The sequence below is a fragment of the Armigeres subalbatus genome, chromosome 3 (assembly GCF_024139115.2).
Source record: "Armigeres subalbatus isolate Guangzhou_Male chromosome 3, GZ_Asu_2, whole genome shotgun sequence".
Taxonomy (NCBI): Eukaryota; Metazoa; Arthropoda; class Insecta; order Diptera; family Culicidae; genus Armigeres; species Armigeres subalbatus.
Genome location: NC_085141.1, coordinates 372,004,175 through 372,025,332, shown reverse-complemented (window position 1 = coordinate 372,025,332; position 21,158 = coordinate 372,004,175). Strand labels below are relative to the sequence as shown.

The 21,158-nt window shown below is 45.4% G+C and overlaps 1 protein-coding gene across 6 annotated transcripts in view; it reads right to left on the bottom strand.

Moving 5' to 3' along the window:
- Positions 1-21,158, bottom strand: part of LOC134226471 (protein phosphatase 1 regulatory subunit 16A-like) — a 417,502-nt gene that overhangs the window by 384,315 nt on the left and 12,029 nt on the right. The window contains exon 1 of one of the 6 annotated variants that reach the window (XM_062707268.1): positions 463-1,361. The exons of 4 other annotated variants lie outside the window; for them this stretch is intronic. The gene's annotated coding sequence lies outside the window, so the exon portion shown is untranslated. Of the gene's footprint in view, positions 1-242; positions 415-462; positions 1,362-21,158 lie in introns of those variants that run through there. One more of the 6 variants, XM_062707271.1, reaches the window with a different exon arrangement.

Genomic DNA, 21,158 nt, shown 5'->3' with positions numbered 1-21,158 from the left:
TAATTGTTTCAAGACACACAGATTCTGGTTGAAAAACATTAAGTACCTATTATTTATCTCAATATAATAAAACATCCTGATTATAGCTGTGAGAAATTGTAAACTGTTCAACCTGTTCTACCGCAAATAACTAATCTCTCCATTTTTCACCATCCAATGATCAGTTAGTTCGCCTCGATCTCCATAATCAATAACTTTACAATGTAACGCGAGTTAATAATCGACTTGGTATTTTTACTTACAAAGCAGCTTTCCATGAAACTTTCAACACAACTCTGCAACTCTAGTTGCATTGGACACCAGGTGTCCCATTCACCAACGTCGATTTGCTGCAAACTACGTTATTAAGCAAACCCTTAAAGATAATAATTTGAACACCCTTCACAAGCAACGTAGCGTTGTTGCGTCGCCTTTACATCCGCATTCAACAATCACATGTTGTAAAAATTGCAATTCAATCACCTTAGAGCATTCCGATTCGATCGATCAGCACTGCTTAGCGGGCTTGAGTAATCCGATAAGGTTCCAGTAACAACGCGTTTCTTCGTTCGCTTTTATTCAAAAGCGTTCAATTCTTGTTCAGTTATGTAAACACGCTTCACACTTCACTTGTTGCACTTTCGATTGAAATTTTCCGTGGAAGAATGCTTTGATTCTGTTACACAACTCGGCACTGAGTTTGGAAGTTTCGAACCGTGATCAATCCACAAAAAAAAATTTAGGCAATTTTCCAAGCACGCAAACTTGTCCGCTCCCCTGACTGGTGTAAGCCCTTGTGAAACGAGCGCGATGGCTATCAAAATATAGTTAAAGCAGCGACCTGTTGAAACTACTCGAAAGCACCGTCATCAATCCAAATCACAGACAGATTTCGACGAAATGAAATCCCCGTTGAACTCAAAACAATCATCAATCAAGATGAGTGGAACCAACGTGTGTTCATAGATTTGTTAGACACGCAGAATGCTGCAACAATAAAACCGATGAATGAATGTCGGCAAATCCGTCCGTAAATACACTTCATCACATCACCGAACGCATCATCCTCGCCGCCGTGTGTCACTGAATACGTGCCAAGGGCGAACTCTACTCCACTCTCGAGCAGATCCGCATTATCCGAATGGTGACGAATCCGGACACACGGTCTATCGAACCGGATACGGCCAGTGGATGCCCACAGATTGTACCGTCCAAGAAACGTGACACTTCACTTGCTCTGAACCGAGAGTGCGGTATGCAGTCAGGTTCGTTTGTCAACTCAGATTACCGCGCGCCACCACACACTACTGGCAATACAACCACGCGGCGGGTCTCTACATCCGAACGGAACGAGTTCTCTTTTGCGACTGGTTCGAGTGGAGCGTATCCGACTACTGCGATGGCACGATGGCAAGTCTAAACAGTCCACGCGCGTTTCGCTCCACGGAGTTGCATTCACGTAGGACCTATCTACCTACATCGCATCGCACTTGATTCTCCCGATATCCACACTCATGGAGCGCGGAGCTTTTTGCTTCCCTTTCGCAGTTCGGTTGTTTGGGAAAATCTTGGCGCGCGCCAACCCCAACAACCGGCTAGCGGTAGTGAAGTGTAAAGCAATCCTACACAGGAAAGGGCACACTGGAGTTTGAGACTTCATGAAGCTTTGCGCTCCGTCGAGCATGAACCTTCTCGAGAGCTAATCCCGTTGTTGTCGGTAGCCAGCGAATGGACGGCGACGACGAGCATCATCAACAATAGCGCGCCAGAAATGTGATGCACAAAAACAAAACATTCGACCGGTGTACGACCTCTCTCGTGATTTTCTCTCAGTCGTGTTTCGATTACTCTTCTAGTGGAAATGAAGGAGATTGGAAGCGCAGTGTTCGCAGGATGATGATTTACAAAGCTTGCGGGAAACTTTTGTTGAGTTGATTGAAATTCCAAAAAAGGAATAAAATTTAGTTCGATAAGACACTAATGATACTTTAAATCATAATGCAATCGCTTTTACTGATTTTTTGTTGTTTTAAAAAACACACATACATACGAATATATAGACATTGACTAGAAAGAGATAACAGTGACGTCACTCATTTTTTATTTTATTTGTCATCAATAATTTCGTAGACCGTTACATACATATATGTAGCTTAGCTATACTATAGTGCATTAGTTTATTTTAACTATTTGGCCAGTTTAACTTACAGGGTGCGGCAGAAAATAATGCGAAAATTGGTTCTATTTTTTTTTTTCAAATCCCATTTGAACTGCTCCAAGCAATAATCTCAACATTTTCAAGTTCAGTTACCATAATAAGGTCCTATCAAACAAATTTACTGAATGTGTGCTTTATTTTTATTATAATATCCTTAGGACGACGCCGGAGCTAGAACACGCCTTTCGAACTTAGTCCTCCGACATCGACTGCCATGTGCATGTTATGGCTGACTTTAGGGTCTTCACACATTGTGTAAAGTTTTTTTTTTACAGATGAAGAAACTCGAGGAAGAGAGAAATTGTCAATTGCAGTATTTGGAGCAGAAGTATGGCTTACTACAGGAGCTCGAAAGTGAAACATCATCGCAAGTCAGCAATCCAGATTCGTTGTGAGAACGTGGAAAAGGTACAGCAATGGATGGAAGACTCGGAAAAATGCGGTGACGACTCCGGTCTCGTAGATGCCGATTCGGAGAGCAACCCTGTCAGAATTCGTGAACGCGCGGCTCGCTGAGAGCTCAAAGATCCAGAGTTCTGGCCTCGGAAGCGGAGAGTAGGTACTCTGATGAAGATCCTGATATCGAAACGCTAATTAACAAGCTACAAAATGTAAGTCGTTGGCCAGCTCACTCTGCAGCAAACAACCCTTCTACCTCTCATTCAAACATGAATATTCTCCATGATGATCGTACATCGACTGACCACAGAAGAAACGCAGGACAACGAGTTAGGATTTCCGAAATATTGAGGCAGTAGTCAGAAATGACGGTATTTCCTACAGTGCAGAATGATGCTACCAATCGTTACGTTGCACCGTCTGTTCTACATGCAGAACTTGAAGCTGATACACGACAACCACAACGTTCCAGTTCTCGTATAGGCATTCCACCAAACCACGGAGGGGCAGGAACATTCATTGATGGCTTAGATTTCATTCCTGGACAAGGTTCTACCCCAACCTCTCGTTTGCAGCAACGCAGTATACCCCCGGCAAACTTAACCCACAATGAAGATGGAAATTACGCATTAAATCGAAGCCAACTAGCAGCTAGACAGGCTGTATCAAAAGATTTGTCAGACTTTGCCGGAAGCCCAGAAGAGTGGCCACTCTTTTTCTCGATGTTTAACTCGTCAACTTAGCTTTGCGGTTTCTCGAACGAGGAAAATATGCTTAGGTTACGGGAGTGTCTCAAGGGAAAAGCGTTGGAAGCAGTGAAGTGCCGTATGCTTCATCCATCTAATGTACAGGGAGTTATAACCACTTTCAAGATGCTTTACGGACGTCCGGAAGTCATCATTCAGGCTATCGTAGAAGCCTGTGAGATTGGGGATTTCATGTATAACGCTTCATTGAGGTATTACGCATTTCAAGAAAAGTTGGAAACCTGGAAAATTCCAAGCGCCTCTAATGAATATTTTCCTGGCTAGTGATCGAAGAAAGCTATGGTGCTTCGCTCATAGCGCATTAGCCCGAATCATGGTGCTGGGTAGTATTCTCTAACAGACTTGATACGGTGGCCTCATGGTAAGGCAGAAGGTCTCTCCAGGTTCATTAGGCCGCCCGTAACCAATCATTATATAAGAGTTTTAGAACATAAAACTATGGCACTGAACCAATGTATATTAGATTTTAATGCAGTCAACACCAACATAATCAGGAACACTTTTGGGGTAAAAGTAACATTACCATAATGGTCTTCATAATACAACGGGCCAAGGTATCAATTCTCTCTTGAATCTGTTTATACAATGGTAGGGCTTTGAAAAAGACTAATTAGTCTTTGTTGTTGGAATAATTATTTATTACATGTTTATGTACACAGCATTCAAATTGTTGGGGCTTAATGACATTTAATTTGTTCTAATTATTGAATTCAATTCAACGCACACTATGTATGATTTGTTCTATGCGGAGATTGCCCCCTGCGCGTTATTTCCGCGTAGCCTTCCAAATTTTTCTTTTTCTCCGTAATATGAGCTGATAGAAAGGCTACCGCCGATGTTAAAACTGGATTGGGCAAAGAACACTCGTGACAATCCGTCGCCCAACATTTTGGATTTCAGTTTATGGCTACGCTCCGTGGCCGAGGATGCCAGCGTCGTGTCATTTTCCGCAGGAAGTGAGGTTCACCCTAGAGATTCAAAAAGGGATAGTTTTCTGAACGTTCACTCAGAAGAGAATAATCTTTCGTCAATGAGATCGTCGAAAGCCGCTAAAATCAACCACATGTCTTCAAAGGATATTGACAAAGAATGCGTGGCATGCAAAGAACGTTGTGCGACTCTATCGCATTGCAAACGGTTTAAGTAGCTTGGCTACGATTCCAGATGGCGGTAGTGCGAGAGTTCAGAATATGTCAAAAGTGCCTACGGAGACATAACGGCCCATGCAAACAGAAAAACGTTTGTGGTACCAACGGATGTACCTACCTGCACCATCCACTTCTTCACGATGAGGGGAGACAATCGTCAACTAAGTCCTCCGGGCTAGCAATATCCCCACACGTACAAGGGAATCAAGGTACTAACACAAACTGTAATCAAGGGCAGTCTGAAACCCTGTTCAGATTTGTACCACTTCTCATTCATAGTCAGTCAAAGACGGTGAGCACCTTTGCCTTCATCGACGACGGCTCCGAATTAACTCTAATGGAGCAAAGCCGGGCGGACGAATTAGGAGTTCAAGGTCCTAGAAGTTCGCTGTGCCTGCGAAGCCCAAACAGAATAGAAAACTATTCTCAAAAGGTCAGCTTCCAGATTTCTAGTGTCACAAATCCCAGCAAAAATTTCAATTTCTGCGAGATACATACTGTGAAAAGTCTACAACTTCTTCCACAGACGTTGCAAATGGCCGAGTTAGAGAAAAGGTTCCAACATCTGGAAGGATTGCCGGTTGAATTTTATCGGGAAGTCAGTCCACGTTTCCTCATTGGATTGGATTACGCAAGCTTGGGCAACGTGAAAAAATGCCGTGAAGGAATGATAAACAACGCCTGGAAAAAAAATCGGATGCAAAAATTTCATTTTGCGTCATTTTTTTCTCGTTTTTTTGTGAACAAAAATTCAAACTCCAATTTCCAAAAGATTCATGAACCTCAACTTTTGGGTACCCTTTGGAAAGATGCTGCTAGAAGACATCAACAACGGATTCCCTGACGAAATGGTAGATATTTCGAAGAATGCAGCCTGCACACCAGTCAATCAGCAAGTTTAACATCACTGGCAGCTCAAGTTCTGTTCCGTCGACAACGAAGACGGTGTACGGTGGTGGTGGTGGAGGTCGTGGAGCATACTGCCTTAATTTTGGGTACAACAATGATGCCTCTAATTTTTACCCGATGGTCGATTCAAAGCTTTCCTGAATTCAAATTCAAGATTCGAATAAGTTATATTCAAGCTAATTTAACTGCAATCATGAGGAAGATATGGAAAGCATGATGTCCTACCCATCCTTTAGCAGATTTCGAGCCTATAGTGGATTATGACGACTATTTTGTGTGTTTGGATGTTGGTATCTACCTTCAGATCATGCAGCAGATGCAGATCATAAAAATGTACTTGACGTAAATTTGACGTAAACAGTGAGTTTAAAGTAAGTGCCGTTGAGACTCTGGAAGGTAAGTATACTTTCGGTTTATCATTAACATTTAGTAGCGTCGTGCTTCAAAGGGAAGATTTCGAGATCAGAAATTGGGTTTGTAACCCGTCACACGTCCCCCGCAGTCTGAGGAAACCACAAAAATTGCATTATTAATTTCATTGAGAATAAGGAAACGTCCCAAGAATGGGTGCTGAAAATGAGTTGGGATCCGTTAGGTGACACATTTATTTTCTCCGCAAAACATCGGCTATTGAAAATCTATAGATTTTCTCCCTATCTATCCTAATCTATAGATAGATCCCTCCTATATAGAAGCACATATATTCACCTATGCTATATCATGAAGAGCTACTTTCAGAGCAGAGTGTTGTACGATACTAATGAAGGACGTAAGTCGATGCGGGTTACAGCGGGCGTTCCCCAAGACTCCATTCTCGGTCCAACTTTTTGGAACGGGATGTACGATGGAGTCCCGAGTTTGCGGTTGCCTAGAAAAGTTAAAATCGTGGGTTTTGCGGACGACGTGTCACTAACGGTGGTGGGCGAGACACTTGAAAAAGTAGAGGTGTAGCACCAGACGTCTACTAGCTAGAGTCTCGTCATCGATACAGCGGTATGGAGCCCCTGCTTGCGGTAATGCGCTGGAAACCAAGCGGAACCGTAGAAGACTACAAAGTGCGTTCCGACTGAAGGCTGGAACGGCCGGCTGATGATAGAAAAAATGTGCCGATATGAAAGCACGTGGAATGCAGTCGGCAGGGTAGCTACACGGATTGTATCCGAGTTGCAGAAGAAATGGCGTAACGACTAAAGAGCATCGGTATCGGTAGGCTAGGTAGGCATCGGTAGGCTAGATCCGCCGCCAGGGACTAGACCGAGTAGTTCGCGATGAAATGCAACCAGTTACGGGTCGTCATGGCATCAGTGGCACTGGGCAGGTTGGCGTCGGTATCGGAAGAACTTCCTTCGCCGTTGGGACGAGACCGAGTAGATTGTGAAGAATGAGCTGCTAATGAGTCAATGGATCGTGCCATGAAGCAAAGAAACTTCGACACGAACATTATGAAATGGATTCACACCATGCTTGCAAAAAGAAAAATCTCTTCAGAACTGGGAAGTTCGTCTCTTACAGTATGGGCAAGAAAAGGTTGCCCTCAAGGAGGGGTTCTCTCACCACTAGTGTGGTCCTTAGTTGTAGACGATCTTCTAGGAAACTTAGAAGAAAAAGGTTTCGAGGTTGTAGGCTTTGCTGACGATATTGTCATCATAGTGAGGGGGAAATCCGACAATATCATTTCTGAAAGAATGCAATGGGCTCTAAATTTTACCCAATTGTGGTATATTCAGTAAGGCCTTAGCATTAATCCGTCAAAAATTGTAATTGTACCATTCACTAGGAAAAGGAAACTTGATCTAAAAGCTCTTAAGCTTGGAGGACTAGAAATTCAGCTTAGTGAACAGGTCAAATACCTGGGAGTCATTCTGGATTCTAAACTGAACTGGAACGCTCATATTGAGTGTGCGATCGGAAAGGTAACTAGTGCCTTCTGGATATGCTCTAAAACATTTGGAAGAAAATGGGGCTTAAAGTCACTCCTGACAGAATCCAAGTTTCAAAGTGCTCGCGTTTTCGGGGGCACACCACTCGATACGGAGGCGGCGGACAACTGTCATTTTTGTCGATTCAGTTTTGCTGCGTCGCAGCATGCGTGAAAAAATAAAAATGACAGTTGTGCGTTGCTTCCGTATCGAGTGGTGTGCCCCCGAAAACGCGAGCACTTTGAATCTTGGATTCTGTCAGGAGTGACCTTAAGACCAAAAATGATAAAGTGGATTTCATTCATTTATTTAGTTAACATCTAAACAGATAACACTGAATCAACAATTTGACGCCACAATACACGGTTCGAGGCCGCATCTCTCCATCCTCGGATACGCCCCACGCTCGCCAAGTCGTTCTGCACCTGGTCTGCCCATCTCGCTCGCTGCGCTCCACGCCGTCTTGTACCTGCCGGATCGGAAGCGAACACCATCTTTGCAGGGTTGCTGTCCGGCATTCTTGCAACATGTCCTGCCCATCGTACCCTTCCGGCTTTAGCTACCTTCTGAATACTGGGTTCGCCGTAGAGTTGGGCGAGCTCGTGGTTCATTCTTCGCCGCCACACACCGTCTTCTTGCACACCGCCAAAGATGGTCCTAAGCACCCGTCTCTCGAATACTCCGAGTGCTTGCAAGTCCTCCTCGAGCATTGTCCATGTTTCATGTCCGTAGAGGACTACCGGTCTTATTAACGTCTTGTACATGACACATTTGGTGCGGTGGCGAATCTTTTTCGATCGCAGTTTCTTCTGGAGCCCGTAGTAGGCCCGACTTCCACAGATGATGCGCCTTCGTATTTCACGACTAACGTTGTTGTCAGCCGTTAGCAAGGATCCGAGGTAGACGAATTCCTCGACCACCTCGAAGGTATCCCCGTCTATCGTAACACTGCTTCCCAGGCGGGCCCTGTCGCGCTCGGTTCCGCCCACAAGCATGTACTTTGTCTTTGACGCATTCACCACCAGTCCCACTTTTGTTGCTTCACGTTTCAGGCGGGTGTACAGTTCTGCCACCTTTGCAAATGTTCGGCCGACAATGTCCATGTCATCCGCGAAGCAAATAAATTGACTGGATCTGTTGAAAATCGTACCCCGGCTGTTACACCCGGCTCTCCGCATGACACCTTCTAGCGCAATGTTGAACAACAGGCACGAAAGTCCATCACCTTGTCTTAGTCCCCGGCGCGATTCGAACGAACTGGAGTGTTCGCCCGAAATCTTCACACAGTTTTGCGCACCATCCACCGTTGCTTTGATCAGTCTGGTAAGCTTCCCAGGGAAGCTGTTCTCGTCCATAATTTTCCATAGCTCTACGCGGTCTATACTGTCGTATGCCGCCTTGAAATCAACGAACAGATGGTGCGTTGGGACCTGGTATTCACGGCATTTTTGAAGGATTTGCCGTACAGTAAAGATCTGGTCCGTTGTCGAGCGGGCATCAACGAAGCCGGCTTGATAACTTCCCACGAACTCGTTCACTAATGGTGACAGACGACGGAAGATGATCTGGGATATCACTTTGTAGGCGGCATTAAGGATGGTGATCGCTCGAAAGTTCTCACACTCCAGTTTGTGGGGGCAGCAGGGACAGCAGGGACAGCATGATGTCCAAGGGCTTGACGACCCCTCCCCAGCTGTCTGCGAGTCAGGGAGAACTGCCTAGGGCGTGGTGGGATTTAGCAGTGGGCTCTGCTAAAATCCCTCCCAAAAAACCACAAGTGCCCGTAAGCGGACTCTATCAAAGCGACTGTGTGCCGCTTCAAAAGCACAAGCCCAGGGAGGGAGTGCCAACTGGCATGTGGAGTGTCCCTACTTCGGTAGGGTAGTGCGTGAGCTGCTTCGGCAGGGAGTGAGTGATCTGTTTGTGCTGAGGCAGGAGTGTCATAGCGAGTCGCCGCCGCTATGGCCACCTCGAAGCGCAGCAGAAGTCTGAGTATGGACTGCACATGCTAAGGTAAGAGTGTCGTAGCGTAGTATCGTTGATTAGTCCCCACATACCGCTATCGACACCTCGAGGCATGGCAGTGGAGTGTTAGAATAAGTTGTGGAGTGTACCTACTTCGGTAGGGTAGCGCGTGAGCTACTTCGGCAGGGAGTGAGTGATCTGGTTGTGCTGAGGCAGGAGTGTAATAGCGTGTTGCCGCTATTGTCACCTCGAAGCGCAGCAGAAGTCTGAGTATGGACTGCACATGCTGAGGCAGGAGTCGAGGTATCCCATCGACACCTCGAGGCATTGCAGTGGAGTGTTAGAGTGAGCACCCGAAAAAGGGTCACATGGAGCGAATGGTCTTTGGAGAAGCTGCTTCGGCGGCAGGGTAGCAGTGGGTCGTACCCACACACCTACAGTTGTGCACATGTGGTGCATGGGGAGTGTCCCTGCTTCGGCAGGGTAGCGTATGGTCTGCTTCGGCAGTGGTGTGATTGATCTGCTCGTGCTGAGGCAGAGTGTCGTAGCGCAATATCTGTAGGCCCAGGCAGTTACCGCTATTGATACCTCGAGGCATGGCAGCGGAGCGTCCGGGAGAGCATCCAAGTAAGACTCAAAGGGAGTGAATGGTGGGCGAGCACCCAAGTCAGTCTCGCGTGGGACGAGTGCCTGTGTGAGCGATAATGAGTGAGTACGCTTAGTACTGCCGTCCCCCCAGAAGTAGTACTGCGAGGTAGTTCCTGGGGGAAACGATGGTGGAGCCCAAGGGAGTTTAGTCGGTATTACCGGTATGGTCGAGTCCGACACTCCAGTACACTTCCGTGTGGTAGTTTGGCAACTACAATGCACGTGTACTGGGTTAGTGTGTAAATGCATTCTCCCTTGTAAAAAAAAAAAAAAAAAAAAAAAAAAAAAAACACTCCAGTTTGTCGCCTTTCTTGTAGATGGGGCATATAACCCCTTCCTTCCACTCCTCCGGTAGCTGTTCGGTTTCCCAGATTCTGACTATCAGTTTGTGCAGGCAAGTGGCCAGCTTTTCCGGGCCCATCTTGATGAGCTCAGCTCCGATACCATCCTTACCAGCTGCTTTATTGGTCTTTAGCTGTTGAATGGCATCCTTAACTTCCCTCAAGGTGGGGGCTGGTTGGCTTCCATCGTCCGCTGAACTGACGTAGTCATCTCCTCCGCTGCCTTGACTTTCACTGCCTGTACTCTCAGCGCCATTCAGATGTTCCTCGTAGTGCTGCTTCCACCTTTTGATCACCACATGTTCGTCCGTCAAGATGCTCCCATCCTTATCCCGGCACATTTCGGCTCGCGGCACGAAGCCTTTGCGGGATGCGTTGAGCTTCTGATAGAACTTGCGTGTATCTTGAGAACGGCACAGCTGTTCCATCTCCTCGCACTCCGCTTCTTCCAGGCGGCGTTTCTTCTCCTGAAAAAGGCGGGTCTGCTGTCTCCGCTTCCGTCTATAACGTTCCACGTTCTGCCGGGTACCTTGCTGCAGCGCGACCGCCCGCGCTGCGTCCTTCTCCTCCAGAATCTGTCTGCACTCTTCGTCGAACCAATCGTTCCGTCGACTTCGACCCATATACCCGACGTTGTTCTCCGCTGCGTCGTTAATGGCTGCTTTGACTGTATTCCAGCAGTCCTCAAGAGGGGCCCCATCGAGCTCACCCTTTTCCGGCAACGTTGTCTCGAGATGCTGCGCGTATGCAGTGGTGACATCAGGTTGCTTCAGTCGCTCTAGGTCGTCGGTACCGAACATTATTGATGATGGATAGTTTTGGGCGCAGATTAACCATCACCAGATAGTGGTCAGAGTCTATGTTAGCGCCACGATACGTCCTGACGTCGATAATGTCGGAGAAGTGCCGTCCATCAATCAGAACGTGGTCGATTTGTGATTCTGTCTGCAGTGGTGATCTCCAGGTGTACCGATACGGGAGGCTGTGTTGGAAGTAGGTGCTGCGAATGGCCATATTCTTGGAGGCGGCGAAATCAATTAGTCGTAGGCCGTTTTCGTTCGTCAGCCGGTGAGCGCTGAACTTTCCAATAGTCGGTCTAAACTCCTCCTCTTGGCCAACCTGAGCGTACAAATCTCCTATGATGATTTTGACGTCGTGGCTTGGGCAGCTGTCGTACTCACGTTCCAGCTGCGCGTAGAATGCGTCCTTATCATCATCAGTGCTTCCGGAGTGTGGGCTATGGACGTTGATTATGCTGAAGTTGAAGAACCGGCCTTTGATCCTCAACTTGCACATTCTTTCATTGATCGGCCACCACCCGATCACGCGCCTTTGCATATCGCCCATCACTATGAAAGCTGTTCCCAGCTCATGTGTGTTGCCGCAGCTCTGGTAGATGGTATGATTACCTCTAAACGTTCGCACCATTGATCCCTTCCAACAAACCTCCTGCAGCGCTACGATGCCGAATCCACGGTCCTTGAGCACATCGGCGAGTATGCGTGTGCTCCCGATGAAGTTGAGAGATTTGCAGTTCCACGAACCTAGTTTCCAATCGCTAGTCCCTTTTCGTCGCAGTGGTTTTCGCCGATGGTTCCGGTCCATATTTACTTGTTGATTGTTCGTTGCTTAAGATTTTTTAACCCTCTAAGACCCGGGACGAACGGATTTTTTTCAAATGGCTCGCATTCAGCACCTGATCGTCGGTTTCGTTTGTGCTCAGTGGGAATAGCTATATTTTTGCTCTGATACATTTTCAAATAGAAATTTTTGTTTAGGTCCGAGTTATTTCTAAAAATAAGTGTGCGCGGGGTGTTTTTCCTATAATTCAAACATCTCTTCAATATTCTGGACGTATTCATGCCCAAATTTGTAAAGATTTTTAGTCGATTCCGATGTTTTCACCATTTGAGTAGGGCAGGATTGACTGAATTCAGGGCCGCATTCAGGGGTTACAATGGTAGAGTATGGGCTAAAAATTCAATTACAATGAAATTTGCATGAGCATGCGGCTGCACAAATTTAAAAATCAGGAGTTTTAAATATTTAATTTTCAATTGAAAATGAGATTCTGAAATTCTTATCAGGGCCGGATTTAGGGGTCGAAATGGGGAGGGCAGGGGCCATATCACCAATTGCAATGAAACAGGGCATGTGACTGTTCAAACTTCATGAAAACACATCAGGAGCTCAAAGAATTGTGTTTGAATTTGAAATTTACCTTCTGTAATTTTGACCAGGGCCGGCTTGAGGGGTCCAAGAGCAAGGCCATATCACCAAAAGCAATGGAACTGGGCATGCGACTGCTCAAACACCATGGAAACACATCAGGAGCTAAAAGAAATCTGTTTCAAATGGAAATTGATCTTCTGAAATTTCAACCAGGGCCGGATTTAGGAGTGAAAATGGGGAGGGCAGGGGCCATATCACCAATTGCAATGAAACAGTGCATGCGACTGCTCAAACTTCATGAAAACACATCAGGAGCTCAAAGAATTCTGCTCGAACTTCAAATTGTCTTTCCGAAATTTTGACCAGGACCAGCTTCAGGGGTCCAACTGGGGAGAGCAAAGGCCATATCACCAATAGAAATAAAACTGGGCAGTGGGCATGCGACTGCTCAAACTTCATGAAAACACATCAGGATCTCAAAGAACTCTGTTTGAATTTGAAATTGACCTTCTGAAATTTCAACCAGGGCCGGATTCAGGGGTGAAAATATAAAGAGCGGACTGCTCAAACATCATGAAAACACATCAGGAGCTCAAAGTATTCTGATTGAACTTGAAACTGCTCTGATACAAATTTCAGGAATTTCTCCGGAAAATACTCCCGGAATTCGTCCAGAAGTTCCTCCGGGAAATCCTCCAAAAGTTCCTCCAGGAATTTCTCCGGAAGTTCCTCCAGGAATTTCCCCGGAAGTTCCTCCAGGAATTTCTCCGGAAGTTCCTCCAGGAAATCCTCCGGAAATTCCTCCAGGAATTCATCCGGAAGTTCCTCCAGGAATTCCTCCGGAAGTTCCTCCAGGAATTCCTCCGGAAGTTCCTCTTGGAATTCCTCCGGAAGTTCCTCTTGGAATTCCTCCGGAAGTTCCTCCAGGAATTCCTCCGGAAGTTCCTCCAGCAATTCCTCCGGAAGTTCTTTCAGGAAATCCTCTGGAAAATCCTCCAAGAATTTCTGCCGAAGTTCCTCCGGAAGTTCCTTCAGAAGTTCCTTCGGAAATCCCTCCAGGAATTCATTCGGAAATTCCTCCAGGGATTCATCCGGAAGTTCCTCCAGGAAATCTTATAGAAGTTCCTCCAGGAATTCCTCCGGAAGTTCCTTCAGGAATTCCTCCGGAAGTTCCTTCAGGAATTCCTCCGGAAGTTCCTCCAGGAATTCCTCCGGAAGTTCCTCCAGGAATTCCTCCGGAAGTTCCTCCAGGAATTCCTCCGGAAGTTCCTCCAGGAATTCCTCCGGAAGTTCCTCCAGGAATTCCTCCGGAAGTTCCTCCAGGAATTCCTTCCGAAGTTCCTCCAGGAATTCCTCCGGAAGTTCCTCCAGGAATTCCTCCGGAAGTTCCTCCAGGAATTCCTCCGGAAGTTCCTCCAGGAATTCCTCCGGAAGTTCCTCCAGGAATTCCTCCGGAAGTTCCTCCAGGAATTCCTCCGGAAGTTCCTCCAGGAATTCCTCCGGAAGTTTTTCCTGGAATTCCTTCGGAAGTACTTCCAGGAATTCCTCCGGAAGTCCCTCCAGGAATTCCTTCGAAAGAAAGGAGTTCCTGAAGGAACTTCCGATGGAATTCCTGGAGGAACTTCCTATGGAATTCCTGGAGGAACTTTCTATGGAATTCCTGGAGGAACTTTCTATGGAATTCCTGGAGGAACTTCCGGAGGAATTCCTGGAGGAACTTCCGGAGGAATTCCTGGAGGAACTTCCGGAGGAATTCCTGAAGGAACTTCCAGGAGGAACTTCCGGAGGAATTCCTGGAGGAACTTCCGGAGGAATTCCTGGAGGAACTTCCGGCGAATTCCTGGAGGAACTTTCGGAAGTATTTATGGAGGAACTTCCGGAGGAATTCCTGGAGAAACTTCCGAAGGAATTCCTGAAGGAACTTCCGGGAAATTCCTGAAGGAACTTTGAGGGAAATTCTTGTGGGAACATCTGGATGAATTCCTGGAGGAACTTCCGGAAGAATTCATGGCGGAACTTCCCGAGGGATTTATGAAGGAACTTCCGGAGGAATTCATGGAAGAACTTCCGGAGGAATTCATGGAGGAACTTCCGGAGGAATTCATGGAGGAATTCCTGGAGGAACTTCCGTAGGGTTTCCTGGAAAAACTTCCGGATGAATTCCTGGAGGAATTTCCGAAAGAATTGCTGGAGGAATTTCCGAATGAATTCCTGAAAGAACTTCCGGAGGAATTCCCGGAGGAACTTCGGCAGAAATTCTTGGAGGATTTTCCGGAGGATTTCCTGAAAGATCTTCCGGAGGAATTCCTGGAGGAACTTCCGGAGGAATTCCCGGAGGAACTTCTATAAGATTTCCTGGAGGAACTTCCGAATGAATTCCTGGAGGAATTTCCGAATGAATTCCTGGAGGAATTTCCGAATGAATTCCTGGAGGGATTTCCGAAGGAATTTCTGAAGGAACTTCCGGAGGAACTTCGGCAGAAATTCTTGGAGGATTTTCCGGAGGAATTCCTGAAAGAACTTCCGGAGGAGTTGCTGGAGGAACTTCCGGAGGAATTCCTGGAGGAACTTCCGGAGGAATTCCTGGAGGAACTTCCGGAGGAATTCCTGGAGGAACTTCCGGAGGAATTCCTGGAGGAACTTCCGGAGGAATTCCTGGAGGAGCTTCCGGAGGAATTCCTGGAGGAACTTCCGGAGGAATTTCTGGAGGAACTTCCGGAGGAATTCCTGGAGGAACTTCCGGAGGAATTCCTGGAGGAACTTCCGGAGGAATTACTGGAAGAACTTCCGGAGAAATTCCTGGAGGAACTTTTGGAGGGATTCCCGGAGGAACTTCTAGAGGAATTCCTGGAGGAACTTCTAGAGGAATTCCTGGAGTATTTTCCGGAGAAATTCCTGAAATTTGTATCAGAGCAGTTTCAAGTTCAATCAGAATACTTTGAGCTCCTGATGTGTTTTCATGATGTTTGAGCAGCCCGCTCTCCATGTTTTCACCCCTGAATCCGGCCCTGGTTGAAATTTCAGAAAGTCAATTTCAAATTCAAACAGAGTTCTTTGAGCTCCTGATGTGTTTTCATGGTGTTTGAGCAGTCACATGCCCTGTTTCATTGCAATTGGTGATATGGCCCTGCCCTCCCCATTTTCACTCCTAAATCCGGCTCTGGTTGAAATTTCAGAAGGTCAATTTCCATTTGAAACAGATTTCTTTGAGCTCCTGATGTGTTTCCATGGTGTTTGAGCAGTCGCATGCCCAGTTTTATTGCTTTTGGTGATATGGCTCTTGCCCTCCCCATTTGGACCCATGAAGCCGGCCCTGGTCAAAATTACAGAAGGTCAATTTCAAATTCAAACAGAGTTCTTTGTGCTCCTGATGTGTTTTCAAGAAGTTTGAGCAGTCGCATGCCCAGTTTCATTGCAATTGGTGATATGGCCCTTGCTCTCCCCATTTAGACCCCTGAATCCGGCCCTGGTCAAAATTTCAGAAGGTCAATTTCAAATTCAAACAGAGTTCTTTGAGCACCTGATGTGTTTTCATGAAGTTTGAGCAGTCGCATGCCCAGTTTCATTGCTTTTGGTGATATGGCCCTTGCCCTCCCCATTTGGATCCCTGAAGCCGGCCCTGGTCAAAATTACAGAAGGTCAATTTCAAATTCAAACAGAGTTCTTTGACCTCCTGATGTGTTTTCATGAAGTTTGAGCAGTCGCATGCCCTGTTTCATTGCAATTGGTGATATGGCCCCTGGTCACCCCCATTTCGACCCCTAAATCCGGCCCTGATAAGAATTTCAGAATCTCATTTTCAATTGAAAATTAAATATTTAAAACTCCTGATTTTTAAATTTGTGCAGCCGCATGCTCATGCAAATTTCATTGTAATTGAATTTTTAGCCCATACTCTACCATTGTAACCCCTGAATGCGGCCCTGAATTCAGTCAATCCTGCCCTACTCAAATGGTGAAAACATCGGAATCGACTAAAAATCTTTACAAATATCTTTTGTTGGTTGGTTTGATGGGTGATTTGATAAATTTTGGGCATGAACACGTCCAGAATATTGAAGAGATGTTTGAATTATAGAAAAAACACCCCCGCGCACACTTATTTTTAGCAATAATTCGGACCTGAACAAAAATTTTTATTTGAAAATGTATCAGAGCAAAAATATAGCTATTCCCATTGAGCACAAACGAAACCGCGAGGAATTCCGACGATCAGGTGCTGAATGCGAGCCATTTGAAAAAAATCCGTTCGTCCCGGGTCTTAGAGGGTTAAAGGCTGGCTTGCAGGGCCTGACACCAAACCCCCTAAATTTCCGGAGGACCATTCCTCCTTATTTCCGGTGGACCATGGTGCACAGTTTCACTTAGAGTCCCTCGCTGGCACTCGGACGATGATTAGCCGCCCCTAACATGGAGAACAGACGCTGTTGTGAGCCGATCCTGACATGGAGAACAGACGCTCAATAAGATTTGCACCTCCGGAGAGGAGCAAACCCCCCCTTCCCTGTCAGCATACGACCATAGTTCCCACCGGGGTTGGTTACCCGATCTTCCCTAAGGTTGCTCGTATCCCGGCCAGCACCGCGGGGAGGTAGGGATAGGAGTTGCTGGGTAAGAGGCTAAGGACCGCGAGATGGGGTCTATTTTATTCCTTCAGGTACGCGAAGCACCAATGGTACGCTTTACCCAGCATTTGCCGTGCCATAAAGTGGATTTAAACTTCCATAGTTTGTCCAAAACTGACATATGCTGCTCTTGTATGGAGGCCAAAAACAAAAGAGGCTACTGCACAGAAGAAGCTGACAAAACTGCAAAGGTTAGTGTCCATTGCTATAACGGGAGCGATGCGTAGCACTCCTTCAAAATAGTTAGATGCAATTCTAAATCTGCTACCATTGTATGAATTCGTGCAGTTAGAAGCGGAAAAGAATATGCAAAAACTTAAACGATTGAAGTTATTCAAGTCAGGCGATTTAGTGGACCACTTTTTGTGCACATACACATACAGACATCACCTCAATTTGTCGAACTGAGTCGATTGGTATATAACACTATGGGTCTTCGAGCCTTCTATAAAAAGTTCGGTTTTGGAGTGATCCTATAGCGTTTACGTATACTTTGTTTATGAGAAAGGTAAAACGTTCCGTTTAGTTTTGACGCATGTATTATTAATCTCTTTTCACTCCTGTTCTATCTCAGACTTGTTTTGGTGGGAATCCCAACATTCAAGGGGCATACAGAAGGATACGAGGGGATAACAATTGATAGTTTTCTCCTAAGCTTACAGCTCGGCCATCCTGCACATTTTATCTTAACTAATCTTCCTCATCTTCCAAGTACTCTATATCCTCGTATTCGATTTCTGAATCTGAATCAACAACATCTGGCTGTTTTCCGCTTTTTGATAGAGCCGCATATTTAAAGGGTCAAAAATCCCTTCGAAACGATTGTTTGATACTTGGTAATTATCTAAGTCAGCTACCACATAACGGTTATTATCGAGCACTTTCTTAACTATATAGGGACCGCGAAACTTTGGCTTCAGTTTACTTCTCTCTCCTACCACATTTGCCCTCCGTAGCATTACCAAATCTCCTGTCTGGTAGTTGGTTTCTTCTTGCAATGACTGTCGTATGTGTGTTTGTTATATTGCTGTTGTTTTCGCACACTTTCGCTAACTGTCTCTCGAAGACTACCCAAATCTCTATCGAAGTTGTCGTTCTGATCCTGCAAATATTGAGTTAGATCACAATCGATTCGTCTTCTCTGATTAACACCGAACAAAAGAGTAGAAGCCGTCTTTCTAGTAGAGCGATTCACCGTGTTATTCAACAAAAACTGTACATCGGAGAGAACGGTATCCCAACTTTTTCCCGATTCTTCAACCATTTTGCCAAGTAGTGGTACCAACGTCTTGTTGTACCGCTCAACTTGCCCATTGGACTTGGGGCATGCTGTTGCAACTTTTACGTGTTTAACACCATGATCTGTAACAAATCGCTCGAATCCAAGTGAGGTGAATGCAGCTCCCCTATCAGAAACGAGTACTTTCGGTGTAGAATACGCATGAAAATACGATTTCAATGATTTCATCACCTCTCTGGTATTAGTAGTCTTTGTAGGGAAAAGCTTAATAAATTTTGTACACGCATCCAAAATTGCCAATATATGTACATTTTTACCCTTAGTCCGCTCTAAGGGCCTAAGGTGTTCAACGTGCATAACTCAAACGGTATCTTGGGCTTATCCACCTCATAAAGATTACCATCATACTTTTTATTCCTGGGATTGTACGCAATACATGTGACACAAGACTTTGCATGCTCCTGCACTCGTTCACGCATGCGTGGATACCTTGATGATGAGCAACGCATAATGCCTCTTCAAAGATATTCGAAGTACACTCATCTTTTACTAACAAATTGATATTCGACCGTGATAGAGCATCTGCATGTTGCATTCGCTCTCCAGGACGATGAGTAATATCGAAATCATACTGTCCCAGATAGAGAGCCCATCTTGAAATCTTTGGGTTAATATCTTTTTTTTTCAAGGTTTGTTTAAGAGAGATACAGTCAGTTAGCGTCGTAACTGACATTACAAATTCACTACATCATTACAAATAAATAGGTCCGAAATCTTTGCAAGCAGTAGACAATTGATAGAGTCTCAAGCCCAAAGCTATGTAACTTTGACTCCGCAACCGTTGTTTTCCGGCTATGATACATTACAGGGTGCATCAGTTCATCGTCATTCTGCCGCTGTAATAAGACACCACCGAATCCTGACGACGAAGCATGAGTGTGCAATTCAGTTTCACCATTTGGTGAATATATTCGTAAGACAGGTTTCAAAATCAAGGCATTTTTGAGATTTTCAATGGCCTCTATGTGATCAGCAGTCGTCAAGAAATCATTGTCCTCCTTCAAAAGTTCATACAGTTTTGCTGCCTGTAAAACCCTGAATGAACTTTCTGAAATAATTGATTAGCTTAAAAACCGGGGCCCTCCTTAGCCGTGCGGTAAGATGCACGGCTACAAAGCAAGACTGCTGAGGGTGGCTGGGTTCGATTCCCGGTGCCGGTCTAGGCAATTTTCGGATTGGAAATTGTCTCGACTACCCTGGGCATAAAAGTATCATCGTGTTAGCCTCATGATATACGAATGCAGAAATGGTATCCTGGCTTAGAAACCTCGCAGTTAATAACTGTGGAAGTGCTTAATGAACACTAAGCTGCGAGGCGGCAATGTCCCAGTGTGGGGATGTAATGCCAATGAAGAAGAAGAAAAAACCGTTGAAGGATTTTTCGGTTGTATGGAATGGGAAAGTTTTTAATTGCCTTAACGTGTCGATCACTAGGTTGGATTTGGTTGGACTGGACATCGTAACCCAAATACTCAATCTGAGTGTTTATGAACTGACACTTTGCAAACTGTAACTCCAAATGATTGTCAGCGAGTGTATCGAGTACTTCTTTCAATGTTTGCAAATGTTCACTCAACGTGTCCGACGCAATAAACATGTCGTCAATGGAAACGATTACACGATCGTCTTTAATAAATGGCTCTAAAATCTTGGTAATGAATTTTACGAATATAGGCGGTGAGTTAGCGTACCCAAAAGGCAACCGATTGAACTCATATTTTCCACTATCAGTCACAAATAGGGGTTCCATTTTTCCCGGGAATCAACTTCCCGGGAAACGGGAAATAAAATGTTAAATTCCCGGGATTTCCCGGGATCCCGGGAAATAAAATAATTATGCGAAACTCAAAATCGTAACGTGAAATAATAACTTAGGATAAAAAAATACTCTTGACCCCAAGAGATTGATTCTTGCTACATTATTGTGCAAACATGATTAAAGAGTTGTTGAAACGTCTGAAAAGTTTTCTCTGTTTAGTTCGTTTAGATCTGCTGTGTCCAGATGATTCCTTGATTCTTCCTTGATTTGATGGAGAAGACGGCCTCGACTAGATTTTTTCTACTATTTCCGGAAGGTTTCTAACATCAACCTTTCTGGTACTCGTCCGTATATTTTCTTAATGCAAACAATATTCGGGTCAAATTTGATTTATTATACGGACCTTTATACGAACACTTGAGCACATTTCGCCTTTGAATTTTAAGTGTGTAAGCATTAAAAGTTTGTTTTTTTTTTAAATCGATAAAATACTTTCACTGAAATCGCCTTTCTGTGCAATGGCATCTACACGGTACACATACGATTATTAGGATTCTCCATTTTCGATCCGCACAAATTCTAGCTCACGCTCACGATGAATATCAGCCTCATAGTACATTTCCGGGAAAGCAATCACAATCCGATCCTTAAACTGGCGCCAATCGAAAATCCGCTCCTCATGACGTCTATACCAGTTTGCGGCTGCACCCGCCAACCAAGTCGAGCCGTACAGTAGACACATTTGTTCCGTCCATCCATAAATTACACGAAAGTGATCGATTCGTCGTAACCACTTGCACACGCCGTCTCCTTCCGAATACTCTCTGGGATCAGGCGGCCCACGTCGTACGGGTGTAATGTCATTGTTGGAAATTGACCTACACTCTGTGTTGTTGGTATAACTCCTTCACTTGCGCCTCCGGCTAGTTTCGGTTGAAAATCGTTTTCTTTTCGTCACTATCCGGGTTATCCATCTTCGTTTCGTCGTTCTCCGCATCAAAAAATGGCA